The sequence below is a fragment of the Eleutherodactylus coqui genome, chromosome 9 (assembly GCF_035609145.1).
Source record: "Eleutherodactylus coqui strain aEleCoq1 chromosome 9, aEleCoq1.hap1, whole genome shotgun sequence".
Classification (NCBI taxonomy): domain Eukaryota; kingdom Metazoa; phylum Chordata; class Amphibia; order Anura; family Eleutherodactylidae; genus Eleutherodactylus; species Eleutherodactylus coqui.
The window spans coordinates 63,799,743-63,814,342 of record NC_089845.1 but is presented as its reverse complement, the minus strand read 5'-3'; the positions used below and the strand labels follow the sequence as shown (position 1 = coordinate 63,814,342).

Below are 14,600 nucleotides of genomic sequence, written 5' to 3'. Positions count from 1 at the left end.
GGCCGCGGCTGAGAGAGGATGGCGCGGCGCCGAAGAGAAAAACCGGAGCGGGTAAGTAAAATGTGATTTTTGTGTCCCGCGGATCCGGACGGCTTCCATAGGCTTCAATAGAAGCCCGCGGGAGCCGTCCCCGCGGGAGACCCGCATGAAAATGGAGCATGGTCCGGATTTTTTCATGCTCCATTTTTTTTTAAATCACTTTTATTGACGATCCGCGGGTATTTATCTACCCCGCGGGTGGTCAATGCATCCCTATGGGGTGCGGATCCGCGCGCGGGAGAAGAGTTAAAATCCGCTGCGGATTTTAATTCTTCTTTTCCCCGTGGACATGAGCCCTAAGGGCTCATGTCCACGGGCAAAATATGATTTAAGATCCGCAGCGGATCTCCCGCATGCGGATCCGCACCCCATAGGGATGCATTGGCCACCCGCGGGTAGATAAATACCCGCGGATCGTCAATAAAAGGGATTTTTAAAAAATGGAGCATGGAAAAATCTGGACCATGCTCCATTTTCGTGCGGGGCTCCTGCGGGCTTCTATTGAAGCCTATGGAAGCCGTCCGGATCCGCGGGAGACCTAAAATAGGAATTTAAAGTATTTACCATCCATAGCGGACCGGGAAGGTCTCCTCTTCCTCACGGCCGCATCTTCCTTGCTTCGGCTCGGTGGATGTGCCCGGCGCATGCGCGCGACACGTCGACGACGTGCCGGCGACGTGCCGCCGGCGTGAGGAATTCATCCGCCGGCCGAAAATGAAGATCCGGCCGTGAGGAACAGCTGACCTTCCCCGCCCGCGCCGGATAGGTAAATGCTTTTAAATTCTTATTTTCGGCGCTCATGTCCGCGGGGCAGGAGGGACCCGCTGCAGATTCTACATGGAGAATCTGCAGCGGATCTTATTTTCCCCGTGGACATGAGGCCTTAAAAGGCCAAATGTTTGTAGGAAGGTTATAAAAATTAACAAAAAAAAAAAAAAAACGCACAGATTCCTGAATAATGTGGTGTGGTTTCCACATGAAGTGCACTAGCAAGCCAAAATGGCTTTGGAAATTAAGTGCAGCAAAAACATCTCATCTTTTAAGAAGCAGCTGTTACCATTTAGACATCTGAAAAGCATAACTACCAGCTAGACAGCACAACCACTGCACCGGTTTTGTCATGATATAAAAGACTAACCCTAATGGCCTAATAAACTATTTTAAAGGCTCAGCTGATAAAAAAAAATGAAATCTCAACTGCAAAACAAACCTATGAATTGAGCTCATTTCAGCCAGGAAACCAAGTGACCAGTTCACATACGCATCATGTAAATAAGTGTTAACCAGGTTTACAATGGCAAACTATTCCAAAGTTCTACTTACACAATCAAATATGGTTTATTAAAACAAGGAGCTTGCGATGCATAAAGGCACTATGATATTTGGGTACAATATATCACATGGAGTAGATAGGATATCAGTTTGTTATCAACATCCTTATAGTGCTAGGATATTCTGTAGAGTTAAACAAAATGAACAAAAACTTATCACTATGCGGATATAATAACATTTACACCAATTACACATCTGTCCAGTCTCTGCTTTTCATACAGCTTCCATTTATTAAGCAGGACAGTACTGACTGCAATGCACAGCCTGAGATGTGTTACATACACCTTCACTGGGCACTTGCAATACATAGTTTCCCAATGGCAAAATGGTACACTTCCAAGAAGAGTATTCCTGCTCATATGAAACGTCTTGTCGTACAGTAGATGACATCCACACCTGTAGCACAACCATGACTGGGAAAACACTGAACAATATTGCTAGGTCACCCAGAGTCAACATGCCAGAAACAGCTGACACTTTCTACATACAGATCCAATGTAATGAAAAATAGCTGGAAAAAATATATCCTATTTAGGAACGGAGGCAGGATATAGCACTCGCCAGCTGCAGAGGTACAATTTTAGGAGTCTATTTATCAGACTCTGATGTCACTAGTCCAAAACAGACGGATCCTGAAAGACAGTGCCATGTCTGTATATACTGACTACATTACTCAATTTTTAAGCCATGACGATAACTAGTACACTGTATTCATACAGTTCGCCTGAAGGAAAGTGACTCCATGGCTTCTTGCACAGCTCAAGGTAGGAAAGAGGTGTGTGCTCCCATTCTGACTAATCAACAACAGTGGACCAAGTAATGGCAAAGAATTGCAGTCTGCACCTCGTTACTTAAAACGGGTTATCCAAGCTATGTTTTATGGTAAAACGCTGTTCCCCATACAGTAACATAATTAACTGGCATATACTCACCTCTCCCCACTGTGTCCCACTCCGCAGCTCTGGGTCTCCCCTCAGACGTCATGTTTACAGGCTGCCCCAATCCATTTACGGGAGGTCACAGGCTGCTGCAGCCACCCAGAGCTCAGCAGTCAATTACGGAGCTCTGTCATTGGCTGCAGCAGCCTGTCACATCCTGTAAATAGGCAGGACTGCAATCTGTTAGCAAACAAAAAAAGCTAATTACCGAGTAGTGGAGCAGGTTACAGCGAGGAGAGGAGAGTATATAGTTCATATTACTGCATGGAGAACAAAGTTTTAAACATAAAATAACTTGGATAACCCTTTTAAAAAATATATAGAATAAAGTTAATGGTACCAATACCGCCTACAGCTGAGGCCCCATTCACATCTCTATTTGGGCTCCGTTCCATTTTTGTAACGGAGAAACTGAAGTTATAGAGACTCCATCACCAGCCTATTGAACCTCTCTGAGGGGCAGCATAGCATAGTGACAGGTCCACTGATTACACTGATATGACTGCTGTGTGTATCTGTGCAGTAATTTAGGAGAAACTTGTCTTTTATTAGTAACAGCACATGCACAGAGGACTACTTAAGGCTCCATTCACACCAGGCAGTGCGGTTTGCAATAAAAAAAAACACACCAAAACAAGCATTTGCAAAACAGCGTTCGTTTTTTTGCCACATTTTAGTACAAACATAGTAAAAACATACTATTTTGGTGAATAACAATACACTTTTTGGTGAAGTTTTTACTGCAACCAAACTGCCCCGTGTGAATGGAGCCTAAAGCAGTCCTCACTGTTCATAAGCTGCAGACTGGCTACAGTCATTCCGCCCTCTAACCACTGATCCATTGCTGTCTACCAATTACTGTGTATAAAGAGATAACTGTCAATCATTGGCTGGAGGGCGGGGTGGGTGTGGCTAGGCTGCAGCTCATGTCCTGAGTCTGGCTGCTATGGTACTAATAAAATGCAAGTTTCTCCAAAACTACTGCACAGATGCACACAACAGACATGTCACTGTAATTAGTGTTACAGGCACTACCCCATGGTGCTCTCAGTGAGGGCTGCAAATACATGGGGACAAATTCCCTATAAACTGATTTTAAATGGATCCATTTTTTCCCATTGAAATCAATTGAAAGAAAAATAAAAGCAGGAATGTGTAAATGTGTGTATATATATATATTTATTACACACACATACATTTTTTACAGGACCAAAAAGCACAGGGCCTACAAATATAGGACCGCTTCCAGTCAGGTGCGTGTGCTGTACTATGTTAATTTCTTGGGGAAAACTTGCATGTGGCCTAAATAAAAGTAATGTAGCGTTTATCAACATTAAAAAAATAAATAAATAAAAGTGTTAAACTGGACCCACATGGGAGCTTAATTTGCAGCAGAATGTCCACAGCAGGCATTCTGCAACATATCAGCAGTGGAAAGCCGGCCACCAAAACCGTGCAGATTTTGAAGGTGGTTTCATTGCATATTCCTACGCATCATTCACCCCTTCATTCAGAAAAGTTGAATTCTGCAGCAAAAACTGTGATAAAGTTGACATGCTGTGGAACTGAATTCCGCACCACACGTCAATTTCCACGCAGGTTTTGTGTGTTTTATTTCCCCAGTTTGTGGCCGAAGTTTTCAAAATCTCATCCTTGTTGCTACTGTAAATACAGCAGAATTTCCATGTAAAGGGTGGGTACATAAATTCTGGGACAAACCCGTCCCATCTGGACCTCCCTATCCCAATACTGCACAGATCCCAGGAGACAAGTAGCTACAAATTATCTGAGCTCAATTGATTTACACCGAGCTACTAGAATGTCCTTCAGGGGTCTAATTGGCTGCTAAAGTCCAAGGGTATTTTGTCTGTCCCACAGTATTAAACACGCATAGATCCCTGGGCAGCTACTCGAGGGTGGTGGTAGTTGGTGGTTTAATAGCTTTCTGCCATGTCCCCAACTTTTAAAGAATCCAAAACTTTCAAATTAAAAAAAAAAAACCCTCACTAGATTACTCAATTTGTACTTTCCTGCCAAAAAGTCACAGCCTTCTCGCTAAAGCACCACCTGTGGCAGTGTGTGAATGTCCTGCTATTGTTTGCTTCTCCATTCCAGAAAATGGCAATTGTGCTCCATACAAACACACAAGAGCTCTGCTGAGAACAACCTATTTCACAACACTGAGAAATCCCTCTCCTTTACCAAGAACTCCATTGCAGCTTTAAAAAAAAAATTAACCTCTAACTTTCCAAATCAAATGTGTATTAAACACCTGAAAAAAAAAAATATACAGCTCATACAACACTACATGCAGTAAACAAAAACAAAGAGCCATTTATTACTGCAGGGATGCAAATCTAGGGATGGAATATACATACTTTGGGCGGATCGCTTCGGATAATTGGCATTCCTGGTAAATAAGAGGTCGCTTGACAACAAAAGGAGCATGACGTAAAATGATCAGCCCCAGCCTTGATAAGAGAACATGTTACAATAAAAGGTCGCGGTGACCCAGGAGCACTCCAAAAAAAAAAAAAAAGAAACATTCAGCAACTTTATTTACACCAAAAAAGTGTGACAAAACAGTCACTCACAGGGGAAAAAAGTTAAATGCAAAGTGATTAGTCAACATGGCCATTTAAAATACAAGGAAGGAGCTGATTAGTTCTCCTAACCCCAGATGGCCACTGCTTATATACCCTGGGGGGTGACATGAGGTCTCCTTGACCTGCTTACCACTAATGCCACCACAAATGCCCCTGAGACCACTTGCCCCGCACACAATCAAGTGACATGTAGAAGTATTTGTGAGCCATGATGCAACAAGAGGAGTGATATACAGACAGCCTCCTCACTTCCTGACTGTCACCACTTAATGTAAAGGTAGGAGCTGGGGATGCATTATTCATGAGGCCGGAGGAGGAGGCAGGAATGATCAAGTTGCAGTAGCAGCACTGGAGGTGCCCTATGGACAATGAGGGGTGTGAGGAAAGTTCTGCCGCCGCTGCTGTGCAGGCACCCCTCCTCTTTGTTGTCCCAACTTCCATGGTGTCCGCGTCCTGCACTCCTTGGCCGATCCTCCCCCCTCCCCTCTCGGGAAGACAATACATTGTAGTGCCCCCTTCCAGCACAGCCCAATGGCTGCCACGCCTTACCCTGCACCCTGTGCACCACAACAAACTTACTCCCCTTCCATTTACCTTCACTGTGACTCCCACCACCGCCGCCGGCGTCCTTGTATGCAGAGTGCATAAGACAACTCTTCTCATCTGTCACACTAATCCAGGGCGAGGGGGGAAAGGAACGGAAAAAATACCAAAAAAATAAAATAATAAAAACTTCTTAAGGTTACAAAAAGGTGGCGTCTCCAGCGCCCGCGGGCAGCGTCCGGTGACCCCGAAGCAGCGTCTTTGTTGGGGGTTATAAGTTGGGCTTTGCCTGTTTGCTATGAGCTTCACTCCCAGTCCACAGTGACGTGCTCACCACACAGAGGGGGAGCCGCTTCATTTACACGACGCCCAGCTATGCCGGAGCTCCTCCTCCGGACACTACACGGCAGCGGCGGCTCCAGGTACAGGAGCCATACTATCTATATCAGAAGACCGGGAGAACAGCCTGCCGTTAGGTCGTCGTCGTCGTCACCTCCAAAACTTTCCCGCCCTGTGACATTTCTGAGGTAAATGACCTCGACCAATCAGTACGCGGTTTACCTCTTAGCAGCGGCGGTGGAAGTGTAAAAGCTGCCACGTGATTGGACAGCAAGATTACCTCAGAAAGCAGGGAAATCACCTCAGAAAGCGGAGAGGCCAATCAGCACGCGGCTTACAGCTCAGTCGCGGCGCTGGAAGTATAAAAAAGCTGCAACGTGATTGGACGTTTACTTTCTGTCAGGCTTATTCACACAAGTCCAGTGATGGGAGGAGCCGTAGTTACATATGGCTGGTCCCTTCACAGTAATAATAAAAGCCTGCCATTAGGGGGAGGTCATTATCTAGTAGTTGTGCCAGGTCATTTAATAAAGAGGACAAGTTTTTAGTCACCTTCTCATAATAACCCTGTGTATTACAAGTGGAAGTATTCCTGCCCCTCCACCTTCCATTATTGCCCCCCCCCCCTTCCTTCTCTATCTTCCATTATTGCCCCCCACCCCCTCTTCTTCTCCACCTTCCATTATAGGCACAGGAGTGTCTCCACATTCGCCGCCGTACACTTGTGGAACATCCTGGAGGTTTTAAGCTGCTTTTCATGAAAGCCAAACAATTTCTAAGGGATTATATATATTTTTGTGGGTAAAGTTGGGTGGGGGATTAGCCGTGCATATAACGTGCTATGGGCTCCTGACAGACATTCCTTCACTCAATGTGCCTTTTGTACTTGGCAGAAATGGTCATTATTCATGGCATTCAGGGATCTGCGCTCAGCGAGCTGCACTTCTCATTCTCTCCTACTGCACGCCATTACTTTTTTTTATATTGTACACTATTAACACTCCTAATTGTTTTATGACTAATTTCCACATCTGCTCCCCTGTTTATGATTATGTTATGGATGCATGGAGCAGACGCAGCACACTGGAATATATATGGCGGGGGGCCGGCGGCCATACAACACACTATTTAACCCCCCCGGTATGACGGGTGTGCTTAAGATTATCTTTTTTTGCAGTCATGAGGAGATAAGTCTACACAAAATATACTTATAAAGTTCATAAGGCGGCAAAACTATACACGGGTCTATCGGGACAGAGGTAATCCCCCAACATCGGGGCGATCCCCCAATACAGACTGTGTCCCCGCCGGACTTGGTACCAATAACTGAAAAAGTGTGCAGTAAAAATGAGGGACATATAAAAACGGGAAAATTAGCGTTAAAAATAAAAAGTTTCCAACCAGCAAGAGTGCACAATAATCGTCCAGTCTAAAATACGGCGAGCGCTGATCATACGTTGTTTATTTAATGCAGGTATAGATACCATCTTTAACGCATCATTCGCTTTAAATAGCGCCTGTTAGGTCATTCTGTCACTTCTACAGCAAATGGGAACGATTTCTCGTTTGAAAGAGCGACAATGTATCTCCCATACAAGCTGTACGAGCGAACTCAGACAGCATTCGCTTGTCAAACGAGAAATCGTCTCGTCTAAGCGGTCCCTAAGTGCTCAGATGGATTTGCCTTGCTCACGATCCTTTTAGTGACTCAGATGGCTGCAAAACTTTTTCTCAAGTTATTAAAAGGGTTTTCGGCTTCATTCACACAAGCGCATAAAGGGCGACGGTTTTTACAGCCAACCGATGTACGCGACCATCTGAGGCATTGGTTTCTGATTCTAATGCATTGGTTCACACAGGCAAATGTAAAGTGCGTAAATACGTCGGGCCGTCAAAAATGGACATACGCGACCGAAGTACAGCCGGCGTATATACGGTGGCTAAAAAGATAGTTCTGGAACTATCTGTTGCCCGATATGCAGCGGCGGCTCCCATAGACTCCTATGGGAGCTGGGGGGAAAAGGGAGGAAGAGGCATTTTAGCAGTGACCAACGCTGCAAAAAGCTTACAGGTGCTTCTGTTGATGCATTGGGAGGCATCCTAAGGATTTTGGCAGAGCGAGGGTTTTCCGGGGTGCGACGTTTTTTTCTTTGCTAAAAACGTCGCTCCCGGATGTGTGAATGAGCAAGAAAACGCTGGCCGTGAGCGCAGAAAAATGGACGTTCATGCAATTTTTTTCAGCGTGGCCGGAAAAACCCAAGAGAACCACATGCAGCCGTGTGAAAGAGCCCTCCAGGAGAAACTACCTGTTGACATCCCTGCATACATACAGTGATCACAGTGGGATCAGCATGGCGACATGTCAACCGTACCGACGTGGGTACTGTTGGCCATGACTGGCCAACCCACTTATGTGACCAGGTCCCTACTAGAGATGAGCGAGTATACTCGCTAAAGGCAATTGCTCGAGCGAGCATTGCCTTTAGCGAGTACCTGCCCACTCGAGACAGAAGGTTCGGGTGCCGGCGCGGGGGAGCGGTGAGTAGCGGCAGTCAGCAGGGGGGGGAGAGAGGGAGAGAGAGATCTCCCCTGCGTTCCTCCCCGCAGCTCCCTGCCCGCCGCCGGCACCCGAACCTACAGTCTCGAGCGGGCAGGTACTCGCTAAAGGCAATGCTCGCTCAAGCAATTGCCTTTAGCGAGTGTACTCGCTCATCTCTAGTCCCTACATATGACATATTGCACACACGTAAACAGAATTGGGGAGAACGAACATCAGTGAGGAAGCAGTAAAGACGTCTACAGAAAAATATATACATATCTAGCATTTTAGGGAGTATTTTTTTGGGTCATGCCTGGAAAACTTGTTTAAGGGTACCTTCACATGTAGCGGAAAATCCACACTAAAACCATGGCAATAAAAAAAAGTGACAAAATAATCACCATTGGTGCGGATTCTGACAGTTTTTAAGGGCTCCTGCACACGGGCGGATTTGATTTGCAGAATCCAGGGCCAGCAGCTGCCCCCGGATTCCGCAGCAAATACCGCCCATAGCCTGCTATGGAGAACCGCTCCTTCCTGAACACGAGTGGAAATCAACTGTGATTTCCGCTCACGGCAGGAAAATCGCAGCATGTTCCATTTTTGTGCGGTTTCCACACAGACAGCTTCTATTGAAGTCAATAGAAGCCGTCCGTCCCGCGGCCCTTCCGCAGTCATCACTACAGAAAGGTGGTGGGATCTGCGTCATCGCCTACTAGCAAAGGCGCATCATCTGTACTGCGCATGCGCAAAAGCTGGGGCTCCCGCAGTACAGACAAAGAAGAATCGAGATCGGTAAACGGGGGTCACTGGCCGGGCACAGGGTCGGATCCTGCATGCCGGTTCCGACCTTGTCGCGTGCAGGAAGCCTATTGCAGATTTGCAGCAGATTTCACCCCTTTAGTTGAGTGAAATCTGCTGCGGACCTGCATCAACAACTGCTTCAAAATCTGGACTAATGGCGCAGATTTTAATGTCTGTGTTTTGACGTGGGTTAATCAGCAACATTTTCTGCTACGTGTGAACATGGCCTACGGGTACGTTCACAAGACAGATTCTGACACAGAATTTTCTACTCCGAATCCGCCTGAAAGACTGCAGCAGAAATCTGCGGCAATCATGAGGCAGATCTACAAGAAGATTTAGCCTCATCAATGGGCAAAATCTGTCTGCAGAATTTCAGACGCATTTCCATGGAAAGTAGGGATATGTCACTTCTTCATGTAGATCCGTGCGGAAACGCATCAGAAATTCTGAATGTAAATTTTGCTCAATTAAAGGGTTAAATACATGTGCAATTCTACAGCCAAAAACCACAGCAGACTAGCCACGGATTTACAGGTAAATTCTGCACAGAAAATTTCAGTGGCAGAATCCGCCGAGTGATCATACCCCAAGGCTGGGGTCACACAGGGCGGAATTGCCCCGGAAATCTCGCAAGATTTCCGCAGGGTAAGCGCAGCTTCAAAACCTGTGGGCCTTAGCTGCGGGTTTTGGAGCGGCTTTGCCACATGCTTTTTCGTTGCGACTGGCTCTCCCATAGAGAGGAGTGAGGCCGCAGCGGGAAAAAAAAAAGAATTGACATGCTGCGTCCTGGGAATCCGTGCCGCAGCGTTGGCTAATGCTGGCTTTGCCGCGATAGATTGTCTGCCCCGCGTGGACAAGGTTTTTGACAAATCTTGTCCACATGGCTGGCCAACCCCGGGATTAGCGGCTGCAGGCTGACTTGCCACAGCGAACTCCCACAGCAAATACGCCCTGTGTGAACCTAGCCTAAGGCTGACTTCACACCGGCAAATGTGATATGGGCCCGTGAATCCCATATCACGCTCCCTATCCATGTGAATTCGCCGAGGATGCGAGGCGTTTTATCACATCACTTGGGGGATGAAGGGAACCTCCGCCACGGCTGTCAGTCATGGCGGAGATTCACAGAGTTCCTCCCATTATTTTCAATGGGAGACCTCACATCGCATCAAGTGCACCTAGCATGTGATATGGTGCTGCCGCTGGTCTCCTTGACAACAATGGGCGCTGCGATGCAAGAGCATGCAGGGAGGTAGAACATGCCGCGATTTGTTTCCTGCATCGCATTGTGGTGCCATGCAGGAAAACATCGCTCATGTGTTCATATTTGTGCAAGAGATGTGATGTGTCTTGCACAAATCTAGCGAGATTTTCTTGCCCGTGTGAACACAGCCTAAGGTCTCCTACCCACTAGCGTTTTTTTTTAACGCTGTGCGCTTTTTTTTTTTTAATGCGAAGGTCAATGGGACTCTCTAATGTTAAAAACGCATCGTACAAAAATCGCAAAGCACAAACCTGCGATGCGTTTTTAACATTAGAAGGTCCCATTGACAATCACATTTAAAAAAATGCAGCGATATCGCAGTGTTAAAAAAAACACAAGTGGGTGTGCGCCCTAAGGGTGGTTTCGTACACAGAATGTTTAGCTTTGTTTAAAATTGAAGTTTTGATGTCATTTTTATGAGCCAGTCAGAAGTGGATCCAGCAGAAGGTAGCATAGGTCCTTCAAGTGACCCTCCAGTTTTGGGACAAAACTCTGCTTGGGACCAGGGGTAGAGGAGGTAGATTTCCTGCAGTTGCGACTCTTCAATCCACCAGTTCTGCATCCCATTATTTGCTATCCAAAATGGCCGACGCAATCTTCAGACAACCTAATCCCCAAGGTGCATGGGATGTATTAGACTACATTCACATGGGTGAGCGCGATATCGGGCGGAGAAATTGGGCTTGCCTACATGCGTTTACTCAAAAACAGCTTGCATCACTTCTGTGAAATTGCAATCCTCAGTCGCTAGTTTTATGCAGTCAAAGGATCGCAAGCGTTTCTCATCGATTTAAATGGGAAAAATCACATCACACAACATGCAAGTGTCATGTGATGCCTTTTATGGTTCCATTGAAAGCAATAGGAAACACTTGTAATCCTCTGACTGCGTGAGACACCCAAAGGTTAAATGTAAAAAAGAAAATAAATAAATCCATTCAAATGAGTGGATCTCATATTTATGCAGGTTGTGTGTGCATCGCATCACGCAAAACTTGCACAAGACCATCACTCGTGTGAATAAGCCATTAGGCTAATTACACCATCCATTCTAATTGGTTAGAGCTGCTCACATGACCATTATTGGCCAATCAGAGAGCAGTGCAGTGTGTGCATCAGGTAGTTAGAGAACTGTTCTAGCGGGGTGGAGCGATGCCAGAGAAGAACAGCTACAGGTAATATAACCCCCCCCCACCCCTTCCTGGGAAAGAATTTTGGCGTGAACCCAGAGGGTTGCTTTAATTATTTCTATTTTTTTTAATCCATTTCTGGCTTGGGCACGCAAAAAAAATTCCTTTTTCCAAAAACCTGTGTGAAAGCACCTTGCATCGTCACCTGTAAGGCTTTTGGGCTACCGACAAGGTCACCGTATCTGTTACTAAATGTGCTACATATAATGTATGCCAATAGGAATAAAGCAGCACACACCTGTCGGGGAATATGGTCGGGGTTACTGGCAGCCTTGGGCTCTCCTGGGTATCATATGTTGCACATTTCTAAAATGGTCTGCAAACTTTCATAAATCTGTCACACTTGTTGCGATTAATTCCATTACCCCACTTTTACCAACAAGAATATAATTTATGTTTAAACCTGCTAAAAACCTTCTTAACCAGATTAAGCACAGAAACAGCAACCATCACATTAATAAGCCCCATCCCCCAATACCTCAACACCATTTTTTTTAGATTTGACCTTTCCCACCAATGACACTTTTTAGCTCTCCCTACATGAAACTATGTAGAAGACAAGAGCATTTGCTACATTCTTGCACTGGAGGGGTTAATGTGCCCACAGCCTCCCCAATCCTTCTAGCCCAGTATACAAGTCACCCAGAAATAGGAGAGGGTGGCACTTGTGTCACCACAGCTTATCTGTAGCTCTCCATAATTAGCTTAATCCCAGTGTCACAGCAATGTGCCTGCCCCTACCTGTGTGACAATGGCTCTGACGTGTCCATATGACAAAGTATACATGTAGAGCACTCACACACAGGTGGCCCCTCCTCCCAGGACTATGGAGTTTATGGAAGGAGGGTGACAGGACAAGTAAATAGAGAGAGGAGCCATTGCCAGGGAGGGTGGGAGACACTGTATGGAGTAACAATAAGCCCCCGGAGGGGTACAGGCCACGGATTGGTGTGCTACCTCTTAGGGAGGGGATAGGCAAATCAACGCTGTTTGTAATTCTCCATATCCAAGTCCTGTCTTCCAGAGAAATATCCATTTAACCTGCTGCCATAGTCGTCTATACCCGCCCCTCACAGCCACCTAACTCCTCTACACAACATATCACATCTTCTCTATATCCTTTTGTTTCTACACTGCCAGCAGGAAATAGTGAACTGCAGAAGTGGGGGATGGGACAGGGAAGGGAGTTGTGTGCCTCTGCCCAAAAAGGGACTTTGACCTTATATTGATCTACAAAAGATGTCGGAATTTAGAAGAAGAAGAGAAAAAAAAAATTGCATTGCCCTCCAAGTATTGGGCAGGTCTCCTATACGATAATGGCATTTCATTATTTAATCATGCGCCAGCAATCGTGTTTCCTTAAGAAAGGACTGACCTATTTTTGGCTGGAGATAAACGATCATGTTAACAGATGTTAATCTTGTAATCTGGTTTTCCTGTAAGCACTTCACATACCCGCTTTTGAGACATTTATATACATATTATATATAGAGAGAGAAGTGACAAGTCACTCCGGTAGGGTGAAGAATTCATTCTTTGTAATGACCAGCCTACTACTTTACACTCATCTTCATTTCTTCTGGCACAACTCCCACAGGCATTTATTTGCATTACAAAAATGCTACAGGTTTTCCCTAATTAAATATAAACATTATATATACACACACACAGTTATTTAGGTCATTGCCTCTACGATAACATAGCTTTCTTTAGCTTCATGTAAAAACTAATGACTAGAACATAAATAAGTCAATAGCAAACAATAGGTAATCAGATACAGCAATGACATTCCCCACTGCCATTATCATCATCATCGGTTTATAATCGATATACAGAAACACTTTCTTGCTAAAAAAAAAAAAAATCCAGGAGCTTCTCAAGATACTTAATTGCTGGAGGTTAGCTGGGCTAGGAACAAACAAGGGCTGATTGTCATTCTACACCAACCTCCATACATACTCAGCCCATTTCAATACCCCACCCAGTTAGCTTTTCACAAAGTTACCCATGCAAACTTTCCCAAACTTGTCCAAGCACATACATTCCAATTAGATCCTTATGTGGGTCTGGCTTAGATCAAAAGTAAAAGTACATTAGCATTAAAAAAAAGTAGGGATCCACAACTGATCAGTCAGTAATAAGTCCAAGCTCGATGATTTAGTGCGAGGAGCCTTCATATGTGGAATAGAATAGTTGTGTGCTGTGTACTCCACCCCCAACTTCCTCTAATACACGGTGTATACTTCTCTCACACAGATAGTAGTCATGTTAAAAAAAAAAAAAAAAAAAACCTCCAGCAGACAAAAGCATCATCATCATCAGGCATTTGGTGCACACACTCAATCAATACCATCTTAATAATTTAATAAGTGGCCATCTCAGCAGGCTGCTATATGACTAAGCTATATGTGATCATAAAGGGGGAAAAAGAAGAGTCAGCTCGTCATTAGACTGCCTCAGGACTCCATGTCTTCAATGCAGTAAAACGATCTTGAGAAAAAAAAAAAAGACTGGCAGGAAAAAGGCAAAGTTACATTATAAGTCAAGCAAATGCTAAGTAAAGCATCTGCTAATGCCACAATAAGAACTTGTGTGTGTCAGCAGCCTGTCACATACCGCCCATGCCCTCCCCAGGACACTTACCTCTGCTGTGGGCACCAAATATAATATTTTATTGAGGACACAGACAAACAGGAATCTGAAGGTGAAACCATGCACTGAATGCAATAAAGAAAGAAGTGCACATGATTGACTGAGACCGCACCACTGTCTCACAGGGGACTCCGCTGCTGCCTCTGCTCTCCGCCGCACACATTCCACTTCTCACTGCGGCTTTCTGCACGGAAACTTACACGTAATACTACACACTGCACTTCATGGTATTTACTAAGGCCATGGGAGAAAGGAGGCGAGATCTGCCGGGCGTTTACTTAGTGTATAGGTTAGTGTGTCCCCCGCAAGCATGACAGTGGTATGTCCTAAATTAAATGCACACACACTATC

The 14,600-nt window shown here is 45.3% G+C and overlaps 1 protein-coding gene across 4 annotated transcripts in view; it reads right to left on the bottom strand.

Annotated features, from left to right (window-relative positions):
- Positions 1-14,333, bottom strand: part of ZNF516 (zinc finger protein 516) — a 131,367-nt gene extending 117,034 nt beyond the window's left edge. The window contains exon 1 of one of the 4 annotated variants that reach the window (XM_066579481.1): positions 14,241-14,333. The gene's annotated coding sequence lies outside the window, so the exon portion shown is untranslated. Of the gene's footprint in view, positions 1-5,509; positions 5,902-14,240 lie in introns of those variants that run through there. The other 3 variants (XM_066579483.1, XM_066579480.1, XM_066579482.1) reach the window with 3 other exon arrangements.
- Between the last annotated feature and the right edge of the window lie 267 nt (positions 14,334-14,600).